The sequence below is a fragment of the Marmota marmota genome, unplaced genomic scaffold, assembly GCF_001458135.2.
Source record: "Marmota marmota marmota unplaced genomic scaffold, marMar, whole genome shotgun sequence".
Taxonomy (NCBI): Eukaryota; Metazoa; Chordata; class Mammalia; order Rodentia; family Sciuridae; genus Marmota; species Marmota marmota.
The window spans coordinates 34,561,236-34,588,357 of NW_025999842.1; the positions used below are offsets into that span (position 1 = coordinate 34,561,236).

Below are 27,122 nucleotides of genomic sequence, written 5' to 3' on the forward strand. Positions count from 1 at the left end.
CCCCCCCCCCCCCAACACACACACAGGTAGATATAGTTGCATGTGTTGGCATTTGGTATGGCATTATTCTATGTATTATCTCCCTTTGATGCTTGCCTCCAAGCTATGGGGGGCAGCAGATGTGGACTGTGTGCATTGAGACTTAAGAGTATAAGAGCTGGATTGTGTAGTTTTATTGGCCCTGTCATAGAGGCAGATCTTTTACAAAGGCAACAAGAAGCCAAAACTTGAAGGAGTTTTGTAGAAGAGTGACCTAATTAGATGAGTGTTTCAAAAAAGTTAACTCCAGACTGCATTATGGAGAACATAATGAGGGAGTCAATGGTCAGGATAAGAAAATGATGTCTTAGATTAGATGGGTTAGTGGAAATGGAGAGTAGCTGGATGAGAGTGACTTTTATGTACTTTTGCTTTTAGAGATTGAGGCATTAATCTGGCAGTACATGGTAAGTTTATTTTTATCTGAGATTATTCGCTATTGTTTTTTGTCAGATATTATGATTTAATAGAATATCAAAGTTGGGAAGCTGGAGAGTCTTGTAGTATTATTTATCTTGTGATAATCAAATGTGAATTTGGGAATACTACCAAAATTATATGTCATATATACAGCATTCACATTTAATCATTATATAAGTTGATTTAGATACTGCGATTGACATTTAAATTTTAATGAGTAGAAACATTTCATGTTATGTGATTTTTAGGACTTTGGTAAATGAGTAAATAAGATGACATTTGAAGACTATAACATTTAAAAATGGTATCTCATCGATTGAAATCTTGACATCTCCAGACTTATATATCTTTGTGAGTTTGCCCAGGGATTTGAATTTGCAGCTCCTAATTGCAATTTGTTTCACTAGCTTGCTTCTCTTTTTCCTTTGGGCAGTCATCTAGGCCAGCTTTTGTGTCTGCACCATCTACTTGTATGCTGACCACCCACTCTTGCATCTTTAAGGACACTGTGTGAGCCTGTTGATCATCAGCTTCTTGGCTCACATTCATATGTGCAGATACCTTTTGACAATGCATGTTTTTCTTGGGTAATTTTTTTCAAAATAAATTTTGAAGAAGGAAAAATTCTTTGTTACACTGCTTCTGATTTATATCTTGTAACTGATTGTATGGTTAAAAGACCCACATTTTATTGCCTTCATTCATTTATTTACTCACTTGAAATATATTGAGCACTTACCTGCTATTCCTTATTTAAGTTTGTTAATATCAGGTTATATATACTTAAGTAATCTATATATGGTCTGTGGTATATTTAAAAATTCATAGTTGTTTAGAGAAAACAATACATGTAAATATTGAAAAATATGATGTTAGATTGTTAAATTTAGGGTTAGATTTATGGATAGTGTGTTAGAAATTCTTGATTTATATCCTTACATCATATTTGTAATATAAATAAGACTATTCATTTTAATTTGTCTAAAATGAAAACCAGCTTAGACTACCACAGCAAACAAACTTTCAGTTTAAAAAATAGCAACAACAGGGGCTAGGGGTGTGGCTTAGTGGTAAAGTGCTTGCCTGGCACATGTGAGGCACTGGATTCAATCCTCAGCACCATATAAAAATTAAAAAATAAAATAAAGGTATTTTGTCCATCTACAACTAAAAAACATTTTTAAAAAATAGCAACAACAAAATACTTCACTATAGCCTGTGGATAATAACTCTTTTCTTGATTATTGAGACATTTTTAAGCTGATAGTTTTGCTTCATTAAATATTCTTTTGTTTCTGGAACGCTATCATATTTATTTTGGCTTCTAAAAGCTTTGTGAGGACACGTTATTCGGGCAGTAATTGATGCCAACTTCATTGAAAACAACTATTTTATTTTACTGAGTGCTCTTGACTAAGATGCCAGGATTACAGTGACCTGGTTGATTCTGGTGTGCTCTTCCCTCCAAAGGACAAGGAGAAATGGAAATTTTGGAGGAGAGAGAATGAAGCTTGTATTTCATAATCTCCTTTAAAAGGAGGCAGTATCTTCATTTTCATTGTCATTTCAGTATAATTGACTTCTGAAATGTACGTGACAAACGAGTTTCAAGGTTCAGAATTCGAAATGAGAGTAGATGATTGGAAGATAGAGGTGGTAACTGGTTGGTTTTTCTTCATCTAATGATGATGAACATTTTAACTCAGTGTGGCAGCTGCAGTTGACTGGCTTCTTTTACCACTTGACATCCATCCCTTTCATGCTGCCTCTGCTTCTTCACCATGAGTATGCCCTTTGCGTCGTTTCAAAAATGAGGAAAACACATTACATAACTTTTTTTGTCTCCTCTCCCCTCTACCTTTAAAGTCATCTGGCATGGTGATTACCCATACCACTATGTCAGAGAGTGAGCTCTCCTGCTCTTTCTCCAAGGTAGTCTTACTGCTGTGTACAGGATTCATCCCCCTCTGCCTCACATGACTTTGATTCTCTCTCCCATCTTCAGCACATCCTTATTGGAGCTCCTTAACATCTTCGAGTCTTTGCATGCTATAAAACAAAAAGAGATCCCTCCTACCACTTACAGTTCCCTCTCTTTCCTCCCTCCCTCCCTCCCTTCACAGCAGTACTGCTTCCTTAGATTATCCAATATTTTTCTGTTTCCTTGTTTTTTTCATTTTTCTTTTTTGTTGTTGTTGGTTTTATTATTATTATTATTTTTACAATTCTAATATACCATCATTCTGGTTTTGTTGTTTTGTTTTTTGGTTCCGGAAATGGAACCCAGGAGCGCTTAACTACTGAGTCACATTCCCAGCCCTTTTTATTGTTTATTTTGAGACAGGGTCTCATTAAGTTGCTTAGAGCCTTGCTCAGGCTGGCCCCAAACTTGGAATCTTCCTGCCTCAGGCTCCTTAGTTGTTGGGACATACAGGCATATGTCACTGTGCCTGGTTCACCATCCTGTTTTTGATAAGGTCAACCAGAAACTTCAGATTGCTGCATCCAGCAAACTTCTTTCATTAGCCACATTGCCATTGCCATTCTTCATATGTTGCACTTTGTGAATCACCCTTTCTCAAAATCCTTTCCTCTCTTGGATTTCTTACTACCCCTCTCCTCCCTGGTTTTCCCTGGTTTCCTGAATTAATTTGCTCATCTAATGAATATTGAGATTGCTAAAGGTTCTATATTTGGTCCTCTTCTTTGTACTACAGAAACTACTTACATTCTCAAGCACATTCGGTTTTTGTTTCTGTTTTTTCGGTGTTGGGAATTGAAGCCAGGAATGCTCTACCACTGAGCTACAGTCCCAACTCTTTTTATTTTACTTTATTTATTTATTGAGTCAGGGTGTCACTAAGTTCCCCAGGCTGGCCTTGAACTTGGGATCCTCTTGCTTCAGCCTCTGGGATTACAGGTGTGTGCCACCACACCCAGCTCACAATTGTCATAACCTCATTTGCCACATACATGGGACTTTGTCCCATACGTGGTCTCTACCTAGGATCACTTGCATCTTCTCTAGTCCCTTATTTCCAGTGTCATATTGGAAATGCATTAGATAAAGGTTAGGAGTTGGGAGACTATTAGAATCTTCCTGATAAAAGGTGATAAAGATATGTGGCTAAACTCAGGAGTCCCAGAGGAGATAGAGAAGGTAGGAGTTTACAAGATGTAGTAAGGAGATAGGCTGTACAGGATCCTACTTTCTAATTAGGGGAGTAGAAATAAAGGAATGACTTTGAGGTTTTCAGCTTGCTTATTTGAAGGTTTATATCTCTAGTCATTAAGATACAGAGGAGAAGAAAATGAGTCAAATTTTCAAAGATGATGATTCTGTCTTTAGATATGTGGGTTAGAAGTATCTGCTGGACCTCAGTTGTTTGTTTGACTGGGTGGGCTTGGAGTTCCAAAGAGGGATCTGGCGTGGAGATGATGATCCTATGCACAAACAGACATGAAGACTTGAGAGAGGACACACAGCATAGAAGGTGGGAAGAGGCTAATGTCATGCTTGCCCTAAACAACATAGATTCCCTACCCTTCTGTGGCCGTTTCTCCATGTTTCCATATGTAGAATTTGTTGTAACCATGGCAGATTACTTGAAAGTCTCTTAATGTGCCATGTTCTTTTTACTTTATCTTTGTATACATAGATCATTATGTCTGAATACCTCACTGTCCCTATGGTGAATCCTTTAATCTTCTACAGTTTAACCCAGAAAACATCTCCAAGAAGCTGTAGTCAGGTTTCAGCATTCCTTTGCCTCTGCTCTCACAGCACCTATGGTACTGCCTTCTACATTGCTTGGTGCCTTTTATATATCAAGCCCCATTCCAACCAGACCACATACCCGGCAGGCTTACGACTTGTGTTGGCAAGTGTAGGTAGGGCTGAATCTACTTATTTGTCAGGGTAATTGAATTTTTGGTAGGATGTTTTATAATTACATGTTTCATTAAAATATAATAAAAATAAATTAAGTTAAAAATTAATACTTGGCCATGTTAATTTTTAAACAGTTAAAGATCCAGTAAGAAAATGCTCCTGAGTTATTGATTGGGCTTTGTGAGCTCTCCAAAGGAAAGAAACAGTAAATTTAAACAACTTATATTTCTCCTCCAGACTGTTATGTTGTTTTTAATAGTGTAATAAAATGCAGAGAAAGTATTGCTTTATACTTTACCACTAGATGGCTGAACTACATTGCTTTTGGAAAACAAGTAAAATCTTAATCACTTGAAATAGCATAATGTATAACAATTAACCAAATATGTTTTACTTATAAAAATATGTTACAAATGTGAATATATGCTTATGCATATATACATTCAAATATACACATAAATAATTTTTAAGTACTAGAGTTAATTAGAATTAAGAATTTGTAAAAATTTGGTATATTTTAAAATCATATTCTTGCACACAATATATGCAAACATCAGCTTTAAAAGTTTCACAGACACCTCAAGGGTGAATTTAGGTTTATTAGAAACCTAATATCAGTTGTCAAATGAGTGCATTTAACTTTATTTTTAAATGTAGTGTTTTTAGAGTCTTTGCAACTGGAATTCAAACTGATAGAAAAAGATAATATTCAGGGATTTTTTTTTTTCATTTAAAGTTTAAGCTGTAAACATTTTGTTCCAATTTTTAAGTCCCCTTGAATCAAGTCTTGTTCATATTTAGGTGCCTCAGTTTTTCAGAATTCAGGAATATATTATGTCATATCATGAGAAATTGCCATTATTGTATGTCAAAACAGTCAAATATTGACAGTTGCATATGGTTCAACCTAAGAAATTTCTTATTGTTTTAGTAATTTCTATTTCTATGTTTTATACAATGTGGGACTATAAGTCTTGTTGAACTAAAGTTTTGACCTTGAAAGAATTGTTTTCTTACTTTTTCTGGGGTGGGGTTGGGAAGGGGTGTGTGTGTGTGTGTGTGTGTGTGTGTGTATGTGTGTGTACATACATACACATGCATAAAGAGAGAGAAATGCAGTTTGGCAAAATAAGCCTTAGAGGGAAAAATAGGTCTTACTATATAACAAAAAATTTTCCTACCATTTTCAGTGTAAAGTGATATATTTGTATTTCTAGGCTTATTTTGGTGAAATGCTAGGTGAAGTGATTGACCAAGAAGATGTTAAAACATGGCTTTCAAATCAGAACAGCAGTAATATAATTGTCTATTGATTTTAGTTTTGAGTTAATTGGTATCAGTGTTAACACTTAATTAAAATGTGTGAAATTTAAATACAGTTGGTAAATTCATTTAATATCTTAACAAAACAGAGAAATATCTGAAGTGGTATTTTGGGCCAAACTAAAAGATGGCATCAGTGAACCTTGATCTATTTCCATTCCTGTACCTTGTATACCTGTATTACTGAACATGGGAATGTAGTTTCCTGTTATGAGGAGACATGGTTATTACTTTTTTTTTTTTTTCCTCCCTGAACTGGGGCAACAGATTCACCAAACACATACTTGATCTACAGGTGATCATTTTTGTTTTTGAATTTTTATGTTAGCCTTATTTTAAGTCTTGCAGCAAAACGTTGATTAGAAAAACACACAAAACTTGGTTTTTGCTTTTGTAAAAAAAAAAAAAATGCTAGAACAGTGAGGTAGTGTTAAAACAGTTTGAAGGTACACTATTCATGATGTTTATTCAGTAAATTTACAGGTTCATTTAATTATGAAAGGGAGAAATATGTTCTCCCTGAGAAATATGTGGGTGTTTTTTGATGACGGAATTAAATAATTCCTTATTTGTTCTCCTTTTATTTTACGCATCAACCTAAAAATAAAGCAATGTTTGCCTTGTTTTTGCCTCAGGATTAATAATTAGGAGATACTTCTCTTCACAGAGCTAGCATGTTACATTCCTTAGTTTGACCATAATGTCTTGTAGATGAGGAAAAATAATAAATGGTTTTGAGAATAAAACCATTTTTCTTGAATGAGATTAAAATAAATGACAGCATTCAATATTTTTCAAAAATAACCACATCCCTGAACAGCTGCTTTGTTTTTTCTGTTTTGTTTTTATTCCCTGGGCTAATTTGGAATGGGGCCAGTATAATAGAATAGATCTTGGTTTTGACATGACATATACAGATTTGTATATGTAGCCAACTAAATATGATATAGCACTGGAATATTTCTCTATTTAGGTTAGTAAGAGTGCAAGTAGTTTGTATGGCTTTAGAGCTTATGGGCGTTGATAGAAAACACAACAGTCATGGTAGTGGATACATTATGCAGTTTCCAGAATTCTCCAGGTCACTCCCAAACATCTGGCATAATCTGGGAAAGATAATCTTACTATTCAGTTCACTTGTCACTTTATAGTAGTGGTGTTTAGTTTTTGGTTCTTGTCACTAACACAAATGCCTCTCTGGAATTCAGTGGCCACTTTCTAGGTGCCCTAAAAGACCATTGTCAGTCATCATTTTTCTAAAACCGTATTTTAAGAATAAGTGATATAACACCTAATTCAGGTTAATAAGTTTGAACACTTCCTTTGAAAGGCTAACACAAACAATTTACATACAAACAATTGATTTTGAATCAATCAGAAACTACAGATGTATTTACCTATCTGTATTCTCCTTATCAGTGTAGTGACATATAATGAAGTTGTCCTTTACAACTAGTTCTTAAAGCAAAAGATGAGAAGCAAGGCACATACCCAAATTAAACTTTAAATGAATAGACTACATATTATCTTCTTCTATCACTTTGAATTCCACTTGAATACAGATGCTACAAAGACACTGGTCCAATAAACTACTGTGTATCCACATACAAATAATCTGATTCTCCTTAAAAAAAAAAAAAGACTACATACAGGGCTGTATACATTTTATGCCATCTTTTATATAAAGTGAGGGTGGATAAGTAAGTATTTCTATAAGAAACACTGGAAGAATATACAATAAACTAATATAAACAGTTACCTGAAGGAAACTGGGGTTAGGAATGGGCTAGAAAAAAAAAATCACATTAACCTCAATCAAGTTCAATAGTAGCCTTTATCTCCTCTAACAAAATATCATGATACTGACCCATCTATTTTCCAAATGATGCAGTTGCTTAAAAATCTTAAAGTTATGTTAATATTCATTTTCTTTGAAAAAAATGTCACTGGCATCCTACTCCCCATCATTTTGGGCAGGGGGAAGAGAAATATTTTCTATTTGACTCTTGTTTTTTTGTTTTTAACTCTTCCTTTCCCATAGTTTTCCCTTTATCCCTACTTTTCTAATTTTCTGCTAATGAGTTTTTGTTTTCAATGTTTTTAAGTTTATAGATCTCATTCAACTAGTTGTGTTTTGTTGTTCTTTATTTTTAATACTATGTAGGAACTTTCAGATTAGAAAGATTTGTTAATAATCTATGCTTTTAATTAGCAATTGAAGGATTACCATGCCATGTATAGTACAAAGTAGAAAGGAATGTATTTTAGGAAAGACAGGACAAAGGAAGGGACTGGGACTGTGTGTGCTAACTGGGGATGGACAAAAGAGGGCACCGGAAGCCTTCTAGCATTAATGGAATTTAATTAACCAGAAAGATGTGTCTGGTCATGTAGAGATAATATTCATTTCATAGGTTTGTAAATTTCACTATATCTTGAATAAGAATTGCATTTTGGAGTAAAAATAGAGCTATCTGTTATCTAAAGAAGGTAGACATAGGGTGACAATGACTTTATGCTATAAGTCCTCTCCCCACCCCTTCCCCATGGCCCATCTCTCCTTCTGGGGCTGCAGTCTGTGTGAGTTTCCTGGAGCAGGACAGTCACTCCTGGCAGGAAGGCCTGCTGAGTCCTTCCTTCATCCTTGCATTCTGCTGGGTTTTTGTTGTTGTTGTTATGGCCTAATGCTACTCACTGCACAGCACTGCTTTCCTTCTACCAAGTAGAGGATCAAGGCACTAGGTGTTGGACTAAAATTTCCTGGATTATTTGGGGGCGAGAATGTGAAAGCAAAACAAAAGTAATCTTTACTTATATGTTTCTCAGGTATTTGTTGCTTTTCCCTCTACCTCAAGTTTTCTTGATTAATTTGGTCTCATACTAAGGATTTCACCCCCATATTTCTTGAGCATTATCATGCTCCAAGTGTCTATTAAAAATTTCAGAATGTGTGGGGCCAATTGTTCAGAGGAACTCTGGTCAAATAACTTCTCTGGGCTTCCACACATTCTAATCCTTTGGCTGCTGCTATCTTGGAAGCTCAGGCAGTGGGAAAAGAACTGTGAGGACAGGTTCAAAGAGCTGAAACTATGTTGAAAAGCTGTCTGCCAAAAACCAGTGTTCAAGTCTTAAAACTAAATTGTTTTTTAAATTCAAAAAATATTAAGATGCATTGTTGAAGGGATTTGAGTCCAATGGGAGATCAAGTGTATGTAAAACTGAATTTTTTTTAAAGTTATTCATTTTCAGTAGACCATAACAAAAAAGCACATGAAACCACAGGGGAGGCTACCTCCCTGCCCTCCCAGAATTTGGATCTATTTTTTAAACAAAATGAAATAGAAAGAGTTTAACTAAATTAGTATGTTGAAGCTTTGGATGTAGGTGGAAGACAAAGGGCACATTGGTTCCCAGAGACTTTAAGGAGTAAATCATAAACTGATAATTAGACCTATAGCTGATCTGACCTACCTATTGAGACTCCTTCCAAACCCCTTAAGACTTTTTTAGACACTGTTAGTTAAATTAAAGTAAAAAGACTAAATGCCTTACATGGGTTACAAGAACGTGCAGGAAAATAAGAAGCATATTTTTCAATTAAATATTTTTGTACTTCTCTTTCCAGTCTTGTCTTCCCATCCTCTCTTTTAAAGATAAAATGTTGGCAGTTTGAGCTCCCAAAAGAAGACAATTCCTCTGATTTTGTAAGAACTTTTCTATTTTCAGTAGCTACAAGGAGTTCAAATTACTCTACTGTGCTTTTTATTACCTAATAACTCTGCAGCTAACAATATCTATTCTCTCTTATAGGGATATGTTTATTCTAAAAATGAGGGCTGATATGATAATATTAGAGTAATACCTTGTTAAAGACAGGACACTTCAAACAATACCTTTATTGTTGTGTGCATCTACTTGGATGCTTTCCTGTTTAATTGACCGACTCCACTTCTCTTCAAATCCAGAAGAAAAAAAAAGTAGTTTGTAAATGATTTGCTTTTTATTTAAGCATTGCTTAGTGAAGATAAGACTATACAAACCTAGCAATCCTATGAGACATGGAAAAAAGTATGCTAGTTTCTCTAAATACATCTTATCCTTTCTGAGAAGTTGTTTAAATAGTCACAGCTAGTGCTCATGCCCTCTTTTTCATCTATGCACATTTTTGGACATATAAACCTATTGTTGCACATTTGCATTTCTCCTACCTGTATTTGCTGAGAATCCCTAAGTGCTTGCTGTTGGCTGCTCTGTAAAAGTCACAACTCTGTCATGCTGGTGTGCTCTTCTGTAACACACAGTCAGAAGTTCATGGATGCTCTCGGTTGCAATTCCAGGAAGGGTGAGACCGTCCTCTACTTCCAAGAGCCCTTTTGGGTTGTTTTTGAACTTTATACTTTTTATACAAAGCTCTGCTGAATCATATGCTGGCTACCGAATGATGGTCTGCCTTCTGATTCATTTCCAGGAGAGAATAAATTTCTGTTGTTTTCCAGCAGTCAGTGACTTTTTTTGAGACACGGATGGGGATTGGGGAATTTCACTTATTTGATCCCATGTGTTAATGCAAGAATGGAATGACACCTTGGCATGAACACTTGCATTGGGATGGTTCAAAAACACATTCTTCAGTAGTTTTAATTATTAGATCTAACTGTGCATCATGTCTCCCTACTAACCAGCAGTATTAGGGAGTTCCCACAGAAGATTGTCTCCTTATGCCCTTGCTCTGTGATCAGCAATGTTTTTTTAGAACATATATGACTTTTTTGTAGCTGTATTGATTTTTATTCTATATAACTCCTTTAAAAATTAATAGCTCTATTCTTATCAAAGCACAGACATACAACATTTTTATGTAAAGAAGAAAAAGACACTTCTTATCAAATCAAGAATCTTATTCATTTTTTTTCCTCACATGCCTTTTCCTCATTATTTGGCAGTTTACACATACATGACTATTCATTTATTTCTGCCCATTCAAGTCAAAATGTGCCATGCATTAGAGAATGTCCTAAAAGTTGGAGATTGTTTTTCACCATCCTGACAGAGGTCCTTGACATCTTGTGAATAGTTAACTTCTCAGGTTGCTGTGTCTCTGTGCTAAGCTGTAGCCTTTGCTTTCTTTATGGTCCCTGGAGCTCATGCCACCCTGGTGCCCTTTTCTACCTGGTATTATGCTAAATAGAAAACACTCTTTTGGAGGGTAGTTCACTTGCATTCTAAATCCATGGGAAATTTCTAGTAAATTTTCAAAGGGAACTTTTTTCGTTTTTTTTTTTTAATCTAGTAGTTACTTAAATTATATAAAAGATAAAAATGGTTCCCTGAGGACATACAATCAATCAACAAGTACATGAAAAAATGCTCACCATCTCTAGCAGTCAGAGAAATGCAAATCAAAACCACCCTAAGATACCATCTCACTCCAGTTAGATTGGCAGCCATTATGAAGTCAAACAACAACAAGTGCTGGCGAGGATGTGGGGAAAAGGGTACACTTGTACATTGCTGGTGGGACTGCAAATTGGTGCAGCCAATTTGGAAAGCAGTATGGAGATTTCTTGGAAAGCTGGGAATGGAGCCACCATTTGACCCAGCTATTCCCCTTCTCGGTCTATTCCCTAAAGACCTAAAAAGAGCATGCTACAGGGACACTGCTACATCGATGTTCATAGCAGCACAATTCACAATAGCAAGACTGTGGAACCAACCTAGATGCCCTTCAATAGATGAATGGATAAAAAAAATGTGGCATTTATACACAATGGAGTATTACTCTGCATTAAAAAATGACAAAATCATAGAATTTACAGGGAAATGGATGGCATTAGAGCAGATTATGCTAAGTGAAGCTAGCCAATCCCTAAAAAACAAATGCCAAATGTCTTCTTTGATATAAGGAGAGTAACTAAGAACAGAGTAGGGACGAAGAGCATGAGAAGAAGATTAACATTAAACAGGGATGAGAGGTGGGAGGGAAAGGGAGAGAGAAGGGAAATTGCATGGAAATGGAAGGAGACCCTCAGGGTTATACAAAAGTACATACAAGAGGAAGTGAGGGGAAAGGGAAAAATAATACAAGGGGGACAAATGAATGTCAGTAGAGGGGGCAGAGAGAGAAGAGGGGAGGGGAGGGGAGGGGAGGGGGGATAGTAGAGGATAGGAAAGGCAGCAGAACACAACAGACACTAGTATGGCAATATGTAAATCAATGGATGTGTAACTGATGTAATTCTGCAATCTGTATATGGGGTAAAAATGGGAGCTCATAACCCACTTGAATCAAAGTGTGAAATATGATATATCAAGAACTATGTAATGTTTTGAACAGCCAACAATAAAAAATTAAAAAAAAAAATGGTTCCCTGAAGTGATTTTTATTTGAAGATGAAAGGACTAAAATTCTTAAATGTACTGGTTCAAACCTTGAAATTAGATTTTTTTTTCTTTCTTTCGTGAATTGATCTGGAGAAGTATCTTGCCTTTCTTGGATATCTGAATTTTGGCTTATTAGTTGTTTGGGGGATCCACTATGTGCAGAGTTGTATTCTAGGATGTGGAACTTAGAAAGGATGTGTGAGGAATGACTTGGTTTCGAGAAGATTAGATCACACTTAGACTACTCAGGGCATTCAGTTGCCTTAGAATAATCTTTTTTGTCACATTTGATCACTGCTAATGACTTATAAGTGTGCATCAACATGCATCAGACATTAAAGCAATATACTTTGATTTTAAAAGCATTTGTAAAATTATTTCAAATAGAAAAACCCACAAAATATATAATTTTTATTTTTAATTGACACCTAGTAATTAATTGTACATATATATGGGAAACAGTGTGACATTTCAATACATATATACATGTATGATGATCAAATCAGAGTAATCTATCATTTCAGACATCAATCATTTCTTTTAGGAGCATTCAGAATACTCTCTCCTGTTTTGAAGTATTCAACTAATTGTCAAACACAGTTATTCTACTGTGGTGTGGATCATGAGAAGTTATTCCTTCTATCCACTGAACCCATGTACCCTTGGACTGTCCTCTCTCCATCCTCTAGTCCTCAACCCCCAGACCTCCTAAGTTCTGCCGATCCCTATTCTGTTCTCTACTTTTTGAGATCAACTTTTTAACTTCCACATGAAAGTAAGAACAAGCAATATTTTTTTCAGTACCTGACTGAAAAATATATAACTTTGATTTCAATTAATTATACTCACTTCATTTGATGAAATTCAAATATTTTAGAAATTAATATTCTTTCTTTCTTGACTGTCTTACCTTCCATTAATTTTAAATTCATTTGAATTGTTTATGAATAATATCTGTACTCAGTGGCTTGGAGAGTAGAGCTTTCTTAGAAGACGCAATGCCTGTCTGTGGCCATTGTTGAATAATCACCTTACATAGCCCCCAAGTTTGATAAACTGAACTGAAATGTTTAAAAAAAATACTATGTACATTTGGTGTTTACTTTTTAAAAATGTTTTTATTTTGTCTTTCTTTAGAGGTAGAAGTCTAGGTCATTAGTTATTTTCTGTTTGTGCTCTAATTTCCATCATATATGCTAAAATGTCCATTTGTAGTCTCATTGCTTTTAAAGGGTAATTTGTTTTGCTCAAACTACTGATTTCCCTTTGTCTTTAGTTTTAACCCTTTTATTTTGATGTTCCTTGGTGTCATTTTTTTTTTCTTTATCTTCCTTGGGATTTGTGGGGTTTTTGTAAATGTGCACTGAACATTATTGGTTAGTTTTTGGACATTTTTGAGCCATTATCTCTAAAGATTTACTTATCTAAAATATCCTTAGAAGTAATGAACATTCATCTTTTTCTTTTCTCCAGCACAGTACTTGACCCTATAGTAGGTGTTTAATAAGTGATTTTTTTAATACATTAATAAATTTAAATGTTAATATAACTGTCACTGCTGTTATGGTTTTGCATATTTTAATGTTGTGATCACTTGGCTTATTTGCTAATTGCTTACCAAGATTATTATTTTAAGAAGAATGTAAGTCATAAAATCAAATAAATATGTGGATTATTCTCAGGCTTAGAAAAGCATTATTTTGAACAAGGGGTCTAAGACTAGAAATTACAAATAAACACCATTCTAGAAGGTCATTTATCATCTAATTATCAGAAATTTGGAATATATTTCCTAAAACAAGTCATTCTGTGTATTAGTAGTAGTAAAGATGATTATGATGGTGATAATCAGATTTCATAACTAGCTTTTTTGAGGAGGTCCTGGAAGGGAAGAGTAGATTAGACTTGGGCAATTAATAGTTCATTATGGAAAAGCAAGAGGGCAGCTTATTCCACGTTCCACTTGGCTGAATTCTCTTTCCTATGTACTCTTCTACTTTGCTGTTAGTACTCTACTTTTGGGTTTAAGGATTATTCCAGAACACTTAAGTTCTTCACACTTGCTGCCATATTAGGAACAGTGGGGCCATGTTGGTCAACTAGTGTACAGAAAAACCTTGGGACCACTAGTGTATTGATACATATTTCTCAGTCTAGTGTTTTGATTCTTGGCCTAATATTGTCACTTTCATCCATAAATCTTGGACTCTTTTTTTTTTCCTTTGTTTTGTTTTAATCTGTAAACAGGATAGTGAACTGGTTGACCCTACTGTGAGTAGGGTCGGTTCCATGATTCATAGAAATGTTGAAAATACTTTTCTTCATTTTTTATAGTAAAGTGGTTTTAAGTTTTAAAAAATTTATTACTGTATTATTAAATATTACATTATTAAAAGATTGAATTAATATTATTCTTAGTAAATTTATACTTTTAAATTTTTTATGTTTCTCTATGTAGCAGGTGAAAGTTTAATTATATAAGAAAATTTATTTCTTGAAATTTTAAAGTATTTATTAATATTCGTCTGTATTTTAAGGTATCAGAAATAGTGAAAAACTTTTTTATGTCTGGATGTCTAGAATTCTTGAAATTTGAGCTTTAGGAACACCTCTTCTCCTTGTTTCTCTTTGGTGTCTAAATGATAAGTTAGAATCTTTTAAGATTCTGTTTGCAGGTACTTTTAGCACAATTTTACATTGCACGTATGGCTAACCAATTAGGATAAAATCATTGTTAGAGCTTGAAATATCTTGATTTATTTTAACATAAGAAATTTGATCAGATGAACGCAGTTCACGGGTACAATTATTTTGGGGTGAACTTATAGAATCAATCATTTTTATGTTCTTTCCTAATTTTTTAAAGTTCAAAATTTATGGTCCTTATACTTATCATTTCTAGTGATCCATTATAGAAATAAGTTAAGCATGATGTACTAAAAGTATTAATTAAAAACACTATTAGTGTCTAAACCACAACCTGTCTGAGTACAAACTGTTTAACTATGTTGCTGGTTGCTCACTGTTCACTTGAAATGTATGCCAAAGTTTTTCAGATTTTGTTTAAGGGCAACAAAATCTGAAACTTAGAAAAATGAGATTAAAAAAAAATAAGAAATTGTAACATTGGCCTTTAACCATCTAAAACGAAACATCGGCACCGATCTGGAGTGGGAAAACATTGAAGGTTTCTTCCAGCTATGTGATCTTTGGGCAAAGAAGCAGAATATTCTAGGGATGCAGTGTGAGGGGGTAGACAGTCTGTCAGTCCCCTCTAGGGCAGTGAGTGTCCTTCAGGTGGAGTGCTCCAGCTGGGCAGAAGTAGCAGGAATGCCATGGAGGGTGAATGTCGTCCTCCAGCTAGGAGTAGCTCAGCACTTTGGGGGAAAATCAGATATAAATCAGATACAGGTGAACCTATCCTCTTGGACTCTCTTTTCCTACACATTGTTTTGTTAATTGTTATTGTTATGAACTTTTCATTTTGGAATGATCCCTAGATTTACAGAAAAGTAATTAAAACAATCTGGAGAGATTTTGTATATTTTTCACCCAGTTTCTTCTAACGTTAACGTTTGTCAAAACTGAGAAACCAACTTTGGATAGTACTCTTCACTAATCTCCAGACTTCATTTGGATTCCACTGGTTTTTCCTTTTTTTCTGTTCCAGGATCTCATCCAGGATACCACATTACATTTAGTCATCACATCTTATTAGTCTCTTCTAGTCAATGACAATTTCTCAGTCATTTTCTTTCCCATGACCTGAGAGCCTTGGAACCCTGGCCAAGTGTTTTGTAAAATGTCCCTCTGTTTGGGTTTGTCTGATGTTTTTCCCATGACTGGGCTGGGGTTGTGAGTTTGGGGAAAAACTTCTGCAGGGTGAAGAGCCATCCTCATCACACTAGCAGGGACACAAACTGTCAATATGACATCACTGGTAATGCTAACAACCTTGGTTATATGACCAACACAGCACTTACTAGTTTTCTCTACTATAAAGTTACTCTTTCCCTGCTCTGTTCTTTGGAAGTAAGTCACTAAGTCCAGCCCACTTTCAAGATTGGGAAGTGGGAATTACTCCACTGGCTAGAGTAGGGACAATTATGCTTCTTTGAAATTTTTCTCTAACAGACATTATGGACATACTTAATTGGACTGTTTACTAGCCTTAATTCTTTCTCTCTCTCTCGAGGCAAAATGTGGTATGCATGTTCAATGAAATAACCAACTTGAGTGATGTCTATCAAATGTATTTCTCATCACTAGTTATAAAATTCATATTGCCAGTGCTAGGTGAACAAAACATTTCTAATTTTTGCTTTCTTTCAGGATAAAAGTAATGAAAAAGAACAATTTGTATGACAAGTAGATAGACTAGAGAATCCAGGCATTCTCCTTTACTATTTTCAGTGAGGATTTTTTAAGCTACCTTGAATTTTTATCTAGAGACTTGATTTGGTCTATTTCTAGCTTCTAGGACTTGTTTTTACATTTGTCCTTGCTTTTGTTTAACCAGTAATCTAAATTTTGTCACTATTGAAGAACTTAGTCTCCATTTCTACCTTGTGATTTTACAACCTGCTGTCAACATAAGGCATAGATAGTTCAGTCTACCTAGGTTATTAACAGTGTTTTCTATAACCACTACATAGGCCATATTAGAATAGAAGGAGATTTTTTTGTAGTTTTAAAGATACATCTAAGAAGTTATGTTTTGTAATGAACTGTTTTCCTTCTCCATTTCTAATGGTCAGGTTATTCCCATTTCTAATGGCCGTGATAATCATTTATAAGATATATAGAACATTTCCATGAGCAGAATTATCTATTTATTTGTTTGAAAAATTAAGTAATTAATTTGGCTTATAGACTTTACAAATTCTTTACTGAAGTATAATTTACATGTAATAAAATATACATATATTGTGTACAGTTCAGTGAATTCTAATTCATATATATGCTGGTATATTTTGCTACACCAGTCAGGATACAGAATGTTCCCTCATTTTCTCATCTTTGGAATCAGTCCTCCCACCTCCACGTCCCACAGTAATCTTATTGCTGCCACTATTCTGACACTCTGGGTTAGTTTTAAGAAATCGGTTATTCTATGTTGCTCACATACTTTCTTCTCTAGCTGTCTTCACGATTTTCTCTTCATAATTGCTTTGCAACAGTTTTACCATAGTGTGCTGAGATGGGGCGTATTTATCTCATTTAGGCTGCTCTGAACTTCTTGGCTTATTGGTTAATATCTTGCATTATTTTCTAGAAAATTCTTGATCTTTATCTCTTCAGATTATTTTTTTTGTCCTATTGTCTCCTTTTATCTTGACCCCAATTGCATGCATGTTAGACCATTTGTTAAGGCCCTACAGCTTTTGAATGGTTTCTTCCCTTTCCCAAATATTGTTTCTTTGTGTTTTAAGTTAGGTAAATTCTCTTGACTTTTCTTCATGTTCAGTGATATATCCCTAGATACCTCATAAACTGATGGGCCCAGATGAAGAAATCTTCATCTTCATTATCTTTTTAATTTTTAGTATTTCCCTATTTCCTGTTTCTCTACTAAAAATTTTATATGCTAATTCTTGTTGTTGATCTTTTTCACTAGGTCTGTTAATACTTTAATTCTTTTTATTTTTGAGTTCCTGACTGGTAGTCTCAAAATTTTCATCATCTCTGAGTCTGCTTCTGTTGATTATTTTTTCTTTTAAGAATGAGTTGCTTTGGGTGGGGGTGGGGGTTGCTCAATTGTTTTATGTATCAGTCTTATAATTCTTGATTTGAATATAAGACATTTTGTGAGCATTAGACACTGAGAAACATAGTATTTATACTTTGAAATAGGCTGCCTTATCTTCTCTTGGCTTATTATCAGTATTTGGAGTTGAATTAGTCTAATCAGAAGCTTAGCTGGATTTGGTTTTTCTACCTTCAGTAGACCATAGCCTTCAAATTCCTCTAATGCTGGGCTGCTAGTGTGAGTGCCTAGGGATGCTGTCCTGGTATTACTGTTCCACCCTCAGCTTTCAGCCGTCCTTGCACACTTGTACCACAGGATGTGTATCTCCACACTCTTGCCCCACCTTGGCAGCAAACTGCTGTTGCTGAGCACTCTATATTATGGTTCTTTTGGGGTGGAGGCAGAACTTTGTTCTGTTGTTCTGGCTCTGTCTCAGTCTCAGGGAGGCTTTGTGTACTTGGATCTTGGGGAATTTTTTCAGCACTCCTGACTCTCCTCCTCCTGACAGCCAAATGCTGCCTTTCACCTGCAAGTAACATTGGGCAGAAGTTTCTTGCCCCTCTACTAGCAGCAGGTGAGATCTTAGGTCTGGAGCTGTTTTATGTCCAAGGAAGAGTTTTTCTTTCACCTTCACCCACTTAGTCCTTTCTGGTGCCTATGTATACTTGCTGTACTTCTTCCCCCTGCTTAAGCCTTTTGCTCCATTAGCATGAAGAGCCTAAGGAAGCAGATAGCATGGCCCACCTGTCTCCTGCAGTTGCCATCTGCCCCCAACCTTCCCTGGACTGGCAATCACCTCCTTGAAGACTTGCAGGCTAGAGGGCTCCTTTGCATATGCATGCAAAGTCTGTCTATTTTCCTCTTCCCTGGCAAACTGTCCTGTAGTGGTCCCACTTCTCCAACCTTAGCATATGGTCCAAAGTATGAAAATGGCTTCTCCCTATTTAATTCTCTTACATTCCTTTGTGTTCACAGTTCTTCTGTGGTTTCTTCTATGTGCATTGTGTAGTTCCATCAGACATTTGTTATACTTTTGGCAGTAGTAATTGTCCTCTACATCTTTTCCTCATCCTAGACCAGAAACAAACTTGCATTTTGATTTTCAGCTACTCCATATTCTGCCTAAAATTTCTCTTAAATAAGGATATTTATTTGCAGATTACATGAACTTTAGAAAATACCTCTTTGGTATTTATGGTGCAGCATCAAAGCAGTTTTCTTATTAAACCAGTATTGTGTAAGAGCTCTCCAGTGAATGAGCTTTGAAATTCAAGTACAACAGCCTTAGTGACAATAGGGAATTTACTCCTCACCTGTGCTACTTTTTTTCTCCTTCTCTGTAGTGTCTATCTCTACGTTTTGCTGATCATCTGTATCTCTCAGATATGTCAGTAAAATGATTTATTATTCTGTACCCATTCTAAAATGCTTTATTAGTTTTAGTTTTTGCTTCAGTTTTTTCAAAAAGAACCAAGGTAATATGTAAAAGTTAATGTTTTTAAAGCAGATCTTTTTCTTTTCTATTCACTCCTTTTTCTTAAACTTGGAAATTAACAGAATCATTGCTTTATTTTCATTTTTCCTCGGATTTTTTTTAACTTTTAGTTGTATAGTAGATTGTATTTTGATAGAAAATACATACATAAAGTAAAACTTATTTTATTTAGGTTCTCTCTCTTGTGGTAGTACATGATGGGGAGTTATCCTGGTCTTGTATACAAATACAAGGCTAGGAAAGTTATAACCAATTAATTCTACTCTTTCCTATCCCCCTCCCCCTTTCCTTCCCTTCATTTCCCTTTGTTTAGTCCAATGGATTTCTATTGTTCTCCTCCCCAACCTCCCTTATTTTGGGTTAGCATCTACAAATCAGAAAGAACATTGGCCTTTGTTTTTTGGGGACTGGCTCAGTTTACTTAGCATGATATTCTTCAGTTCCATCCATTTACTGGAAAATTCCATAATTTCATTCTTTTTTATGGATGAGTAAATTCTATTGTATATATATACCACATTTTCTTTATCTGTTCATCCGTTGAAGGATACCTAGGTTGTTTCCATAGCTTGGCTATTGTGAGTTAAGCTGCTATAAACATGGATGTGGCTGTGTCACTGTAGTATGTTGTTTCTAAGTCCTTTGAGTGTAGACCAAGGAATGGGACAACTGGTTCAAATGGTGGTTCCATTCCAAATTTTCTAAGGAATCTTCATACTGTTTTCCATAGTGGTTGCACCAATTTGCAATCCCACCAAAGGTATGAGAGTACTTTTCTTCCCACACCTTGGATATTTTCTTAAGAACTACTTAATAATAGAAAAATTATATGTATTAGAATCCTTTTAGATCTACACTAAACATCATTATAGTGTAGCTGTAAGACATATGAATGAAAATTCTCTCACTGTGTGGTTTGATAAGTGCTGAGAGCCATAGCCAAGTAGGAATGACATGGCATTTTTGGTTAAGGTGACCCTGCTCAGGGATTAGGGTGGCTCCAGGTTTAGGGTGGATCCTGCTGGGAATAGGGCGTATCCTGCTGCCTCAGGCGCCTGCTCCTTGAGTTCCCCTTGAGTTCTCTCGGGGTTCTGAGAGAATTGGTACGCAGAGCCCTGTGAAGGGAGTGAATTTTCCCAGAAGGTGCATGTAGAGTGCGGGTGAGAGTCGGGAATAAAGAATTGCTGTTTGAATCTACAAGGCGGTGTGGTGGCTTGGTTATTTTGTGCCCAGCCAGACTGCGGCAGATAAGATAAAGTTTATTTTTTGCTAACTTATGGTAATGAATTTCTCAAGCATTTGTTATTTTTTAATTTCTTAGTATTCTTGGGACTTCCTTTTTGGAAGTATATTATCACAAATAAAGAAAATTTAAAAAATAAATAAAGTTGATGCCCATAGTCAAAAAAGAAGAAAATTAATGTCTCTTTAGGAGAAAGATTTGGCATAATGAAGGACTCACAACTATAATTTAATTCAAAAGTTAAGACATCACAAAACTTTGGATAGAACATTCAGGTAGACCATTCAGAATTAGATATTTCTGTGATTTTCCTCAGAAAGGAAATAGAAAACATTTACTGAAAATGGTAATTTACTAGTTAACTCTGTGTGTGTGTAATTTGTATTATAAAGTTTTCAAAAACACATGGCAAGACATGTTTTAAAAACGTGTGAGCATATACGTAAGTCTATAAAAGAGTGTTCTACAGACCGAATGCACTCCCCCTTCCAACCAGCATATTAAGCATTACTGCTGCTAGGACTGTAGCAGCTCAGGAGTCACTCACATTATTTGAGGAAAGTAAGAAACCCCAGCCTTCACTGGCTGCCCTTTTTGGTTTGGTTCAATGTCCTAAGACCCCTTTTTCTCCCTGTCAACAACAATAACAAAAGACAAAATAGTGAGACTTCTTTATATAAGATATAGATTTCCTTCAACTAATATTTTTAGTTTAATTAAAAAATAATCAATATTTTCCATCTTTGTATTCAACATATTGACATTAAAAAGAGCATTATATAAACAAACAAATATATCAAAGAATGAAGTACTAGCAAAGATTGTTTACCTTTATAAGGCAACTAGGTGTTGAACTGAAGACAACAGTAAAGTCTGGTGTTTTGTTAGGTGCTTGTGTCTTTTATATCCTCTTTAAAACACCTTTCTTTCCCCGTATAATTTTGGAAAGCTCTTAAGAACTTTAGAAATATGTTTAATGCAGTTTTTAATCTTACTGAATTGAATACTGAGGCAGATATACACTTAGAATATGTTCGGAGAACCATAACTAAAATTTGAAGGTCCTATTTATAGTGCAGATCTTTTATAATATGTGGATTAGTTTCAGTATAAATATTCAGTGGTGGCTCTTAGAGTTGAGTTCATGGATAAGATTATAAAATTAAATCCTTTGTTACATGAACTTTCCATTTTCAACAAATTCTCAACGCAGAGTTTAGTCTGATAGATCATGTTCCTTTGCTATTTCCCGTGACTATTTATATCATCCGTTACATATTTTTCAATTAACTGTGTTTTTATTCTGGACATTATAAACTTGAGGAAAAAATTGGGTAGAATATATCCCAAGGCAGGCACCACTGTAAGATCTAGACTTTATTATTTCTGTGCTTGAAACTCACCACTCTAAATATTATAAATGGCTTCCATCCGTTTCATTGTAAAGTAAGTGAAAATATATTCATGAACTTCTTCTTTAACAATATAAATTTTCTACTTAAATGAACAACATTGCTAAATTAAAGGTACTGTATATGTAAATAGAAGTAGAAGTTAATGATTAACTTTTTAAACTGATTCTGTGACTTTAAATTGTCATTATCAAGGATTCTCGTTATTTTTTGCCAGGTATACTTTTAGAGAGAGAGTGAGAGAGTGAGTGAGTGTGTGTGTGTGTGTGTGTGTGTGTGTGTTAGATATGCTACTGTGTTACCTACATAGTGTCTCATCCAGGTATATCTTTTGCATTGAATGTAAGTCTAAACCTTTTGACATTCTCCTGTGATCTCCTTCACATAGAAGATTTCATCTACTTTTTATAATACTGTAAATTGCATTTAAGCCCTGCGCTTTTCTAATTAAGGAGTTTATTAAAAAATGTATGAAGTTAAGAGGAGGAAGCAGAGGACTATAAAATATTAAGTATCTAGGGTAAATTAATAAAAACCTGTTGAAAGTACATGAAACTAGACAGTATTGAAAGGAAATAAAAAGAAGACCTGAATGAATGGAGAATTATATCATATTAATGTAAGAAGTTAGGAAGGAGGCCTGGGTAAATTTTATGTGATCTAAAGTGAAGAGTTAATTTGCTTGAAAATCCTCATTTTATAATGAAAATCATAGATCCAGCATGCTCTGCTAAACTTCTGAACTTGAAGTCAGACTTTCTTGACATTGGAGGAGACAGAAGGACTCCGCAGACTTCTCCACACATCTCTGTGTTTATGTCCAGACAAAGGAATGGAGAGTCAGATCCTGGGCTCATTCATTGCCAGGGGTCACTGCAAAGAAGCAGAACATGAACCTATCCCAGTTGGCTGTTGTGGTGGCAGTCTTCATTAGGGGAAACCAATGTTTGAAAAACAAATTACCAAGTTCTCCCAAGTTTTTCTCTGAAAAATAATGGGCTTTTCAAACCTAGTGCAAAGAAACATAGTGTTGAGGAAAGCAGTTTCACTGAAATTTTATCTCACTTCTGAAAACATAGAGCAATTTCCACCTAATAGTAGAACTTCTTGACTGATCACTAGGGGAAAAAAAAAAAAAAAAAAAGTGAGCCTCTAAGAATGGCAGTAAGCAAACAAAAACCTGCAGATTGGTTGACTTTGGTACGGACCAGAGAAGAGCCTCCAACTCCCAGCAAAGATGTTTGAGTGTTTGCCCTGAAAATCATCTTGGCTTAAACAAAACTTCCCTGTTTCACGGTGTATTTCGTGCTCTTTTAATTTTTTTCCCCTTTATTGGTTTGAGAGCATAAAGCCAATAAACAGTAGAAAAAAAGTTTTTATAAGTTGTATTTTTATGGTTATACAAATGATTACTTCTTGGCCCCAAAATAGTTTAGGTAGATTGAAGTTACAAAATTTTAATTATTTATAAAATTTTAAATATATAGAAAATGAATCCTACTTGTTATTTATTTATCATAAGTGTATATACTTAGTTTCAAGTAGTGTTGCTATGAGTATAGGGATAGCAACATATTTCAGAAAAATATACAAGTATTTTCCCAGTATGTGTGATTAACTATTAATGTCAAAATATGCCTCATCTTATTAATAATATTGAATTACAGTGATAAATTCTGAAAACTCTGTCATAGCTGGAGCACTGACATTCTTATTCTGATCAGACATTAATGCTTGCTTCAGAGAATCATATATTTGGCATTCACTCCTGAAATATTACTACGCATAGACCTTTTTAAATTGACATACTGATATTAAATTGTTTGAATCATTCCTGAGGTAATCAAAAAGAGTAGCAGATTTTGAATAAGCATTTGGTAGTCTGATGATAAAAATCTAATTAGCTTTCTTTATGAGGTCATTATATGCTATAATTCCTGTCTGATTGAGACATACCTATCTTTGATGCTCTGATTTGTTTCAGTCATACACATTAGAACTGATGCTTTTTCTCCTTTGGAAATGTACAAGAATATACATAAATTATTCTTGAAGAGATAGGAAAATCACTCTTATCCTAAAGGATTTGTTAGCCAGCGATCCTGTTGAAGCAAGTTTACATGTTTTAGAATTTTAGAAAAATACAGTGTGGGAATTCTAGTCTGGTTGTATAAAATAACTAGAAGCACATCATCACATCTTCACTGTGTTTTATTATTGTATTGTGTAACTATGTTGAACTTATAATAATTTGAGAGATCAATGATTAAATTTCTTTTAAGTGGTGCATTCATTATTTTAATTATAAAGATACTACACAAGTAAAAGATGTATTTAACTTTAAAAATTCTATTGAAAGAATACAATGTCTTATTGGACCCATTTTGAGGCTATGAGGGGACTAACTCTAAAAATAATAAATAAAAGGAAAGAATCAACAATGGCTGCTGAAGCTTATGAAAAAAACTGATGCCGACCTTAATGATGAATGGACAAGGCCAGTAACACCCAAACCTACTGATTAATCTCAACATCACACACACACACACACACACACACACACACACACACAAACAATAGGGTATCTTGTGCCTTTTGTGGTGATACAATAGGAAATACAAACATCATCCATTTTCTTGCTTAAGTAAATGGAGTAAGCTTACAGCCCAGTTTGAGTTACATGTAGTCCCCAATGTTGCTACATGCTTTTATTTTATTTTATTTTATTTTATTTTATATCTTTCTAGTCTTGACATTTTCTTTGTATTTTCTCTGGTTTTGATGTGTATTTTTTATCTGTTTTTTCTAAGCATTTGGTACAAATAATTCAGATCCTTTTTGTATGAGAGAAGAAAACCTGACTGAACCTACAAATGAATATGAGTGTTGAGTGACACTGAGTCGTGCTTATGAGACTCTTGGTTCTCTATAGCTCTTGTGGGTGAAATAAAGTTCATAAGTTTAAGCCAGTTTTGTAGACTGTTTTTCTCCCCTTTAAAAGGTTCTTGCTTGTCAAGGGAGAGTAAATATTTATAGTTGGCCATGTTAAAATGTTCTGAGGATGAAGAAAATGATTTTAATAGAACAGTATCCTTAATAAGAAATGAATACAAAAATCCATTCATATGCAGCAAGTAGAGGAAAACGAAGTAATGATAGATAATAGTGATTTAGTTAAGTGCAAAATACTTATTAATATCACTTCAAATGAAGTACAGAATTCTTTTGGTATATCCTGTGCAATATACATGTATTTGCCTTATAAGATATTTAAACTGATTTAATTGAGCAATGAAATAAATATGTTTCTTTTAATAGTTTTCAAATAGTGACAAAATAATGATATGATGGAAACTACCTGGGCTCTGTTTAAATGTGGGCAAATTATTTCCTCCCTCTGAATCAATCTCAGCTCTTTTTAGCTATAACATGGTTATAGAAATATTTTCAGAGAGGTAGTTGATATTAAATGAGATATGATACATAACATGCCTGGCACATAGCTTATCAGTACATGTTTATTTTCTTCTTTTTCCATTCCCCCATTTTTTTTCAACAATGGATAATGAGTATTCCCTGAATTAAAACAGTATTTTAAGATCATCTGCCTATTTTTCTTTCTTATGATATGAAATATTGTATTTTTCCTTGAAAGTGAGATTATTATCACACAATGACGGAAGTAATTTCCACTTGTTATTATTTTGAAAGAGGAGGTAAATTGTTTTGTTGGAAGATTTAGTATAGTGACTTGTGTGAGGGATATGAGGTGAGGAAGACTATAGGTAGGATAAAGGAGTTAATGGTTCTGGTAATTTGAGAAAACCCAACAAACACACTCTGGCCACATTGATTGTTCTTTTTATAAGCAGCTAAAATTGTCGAGGAATAAGAATGACAGTGGTTATGGGGTAAATACCCAATGTGAAAAAAAACTTTTGCACAACTTCTTATTTTATTGGGTCTTGAATAAAATCAAACAGGAAAGACTTTAGACCTGCAAAACTGCCAAAAATGTAGTGGTCTCTGGATTCCTGACAGCTGAACTGCCAGAATCATGTGGTATGTAAAACGGCTGGAAGGAATCATTTTGCTGAGGAACGACAGGTCTGCTAGATTTTAGAAATCTGAGAAGATGCTGGAGACAACCTCCCAAGTGCTATTGGATTGGGTTCTGTGTGGTACTTATACATGGTCCTCATGAGTAGTTATCCCTGTTTATAAAGATCAGTGCAAGGAAATCCTACAATTCCAGAGCTGGAAGAGATTGGAGAAGTCATCTGACTCCAGCTCTTTGTTTCAGGAGGCCTAAGTGATTTCTACATATGTGTCAGATTAGCATTAGAACTGGGTCAAGACCTTTGTCCTATATTTTCTTATAAGGTAGTTTTTTGTTTGTTTGTTTGTTTGTTTCAGTACTGGTAGTTGAGCATGGCAGGACTTTGTCTCTGAACAACACCCCCAGTCCTGTTTTAATTTTGAGGCAGTATCTTGCTAAGTTACTGAGGGTCTTGCTGAATTGCAGAGTCTGGTCTCAAATTTGCAATTCTCCTGCTTCAGCCTCTGAATCACTGGAATTATAAGCATGTGCTACCATGCCTACCATCCCAATAGAAGCCATTCTTTAAAAATGTAATATAGCTTTCTACCCATTTAGGATTATTCAGCTCTGAAAGTCAGTATCCTAAATAAAGAAAGAAAAGTAAAATAAACAGCTACTCTTCTTTCCTTCTGTAGTTTAGTGAGGATTTGTATCTCTGACCCAAACTTCAGGACGAGTTACTTTAAAATATAAAACAAGGAAAAGCAACTGAGGTCTTTAAGAAACATTACCATAAGAAAACAAAAAACCCTGCTGTACTTAGTGTGTGGTATCTCCCCTGTTTCTCTGGAAGGGGAAGGTGAGAAGAGATTCAAGGGAAACAAGCAGAAGAAAAAAAAAAATTACAGTGCATGAGATTTCTACTTTCATAGGTGCTTCATAAATATTTACAAATAGATTTATAGAGATGAGATGAAGTAGTCTTCAACAATGATGAGATGAAGTAGTGCTCAGCATTCACTCAAAATGATTTTTATGCATTGATGAATTTTACAGAAAAATCCCAATTATGTGTAATGAAGTACAGAAGGAAAATAGAGTTTAACTATAATGAAAATCTTCCTGT

General features: G+C 34.8%; 2 protein-coding genes across 4 annotated transcripts in view; one reads left to right on the forward strand and one right to left on the reverse strand.

Annotated features, from left to right (window-relative positions):
• The window catches only part of Col10a1 (collagen type X alpha 1 chain), a 33,504-nt gene extending 22,908 nt beyond the window's left edge, over positions 1-10,596 (reverse strand). The window contains exon 1 of the mRNA XM_048791706.1: positions 9,883-10,596. The gene's annotated coding sequence lies outside the window, so the exon portion shown is untranslated. The remainder of the gene's footprint in view (positions 1-9,882) is intronic.
• Nt5dc1 (5'-nucleotidase domain containing 1) overlaps positions 1-27,122 on the forward strand; it is a 137,328-nt gene that overhangs the window by 53,795 nt on the left and 56,411 nt on the right. The gene's annotated exons all lie outside the window — the stretch shown is intronic.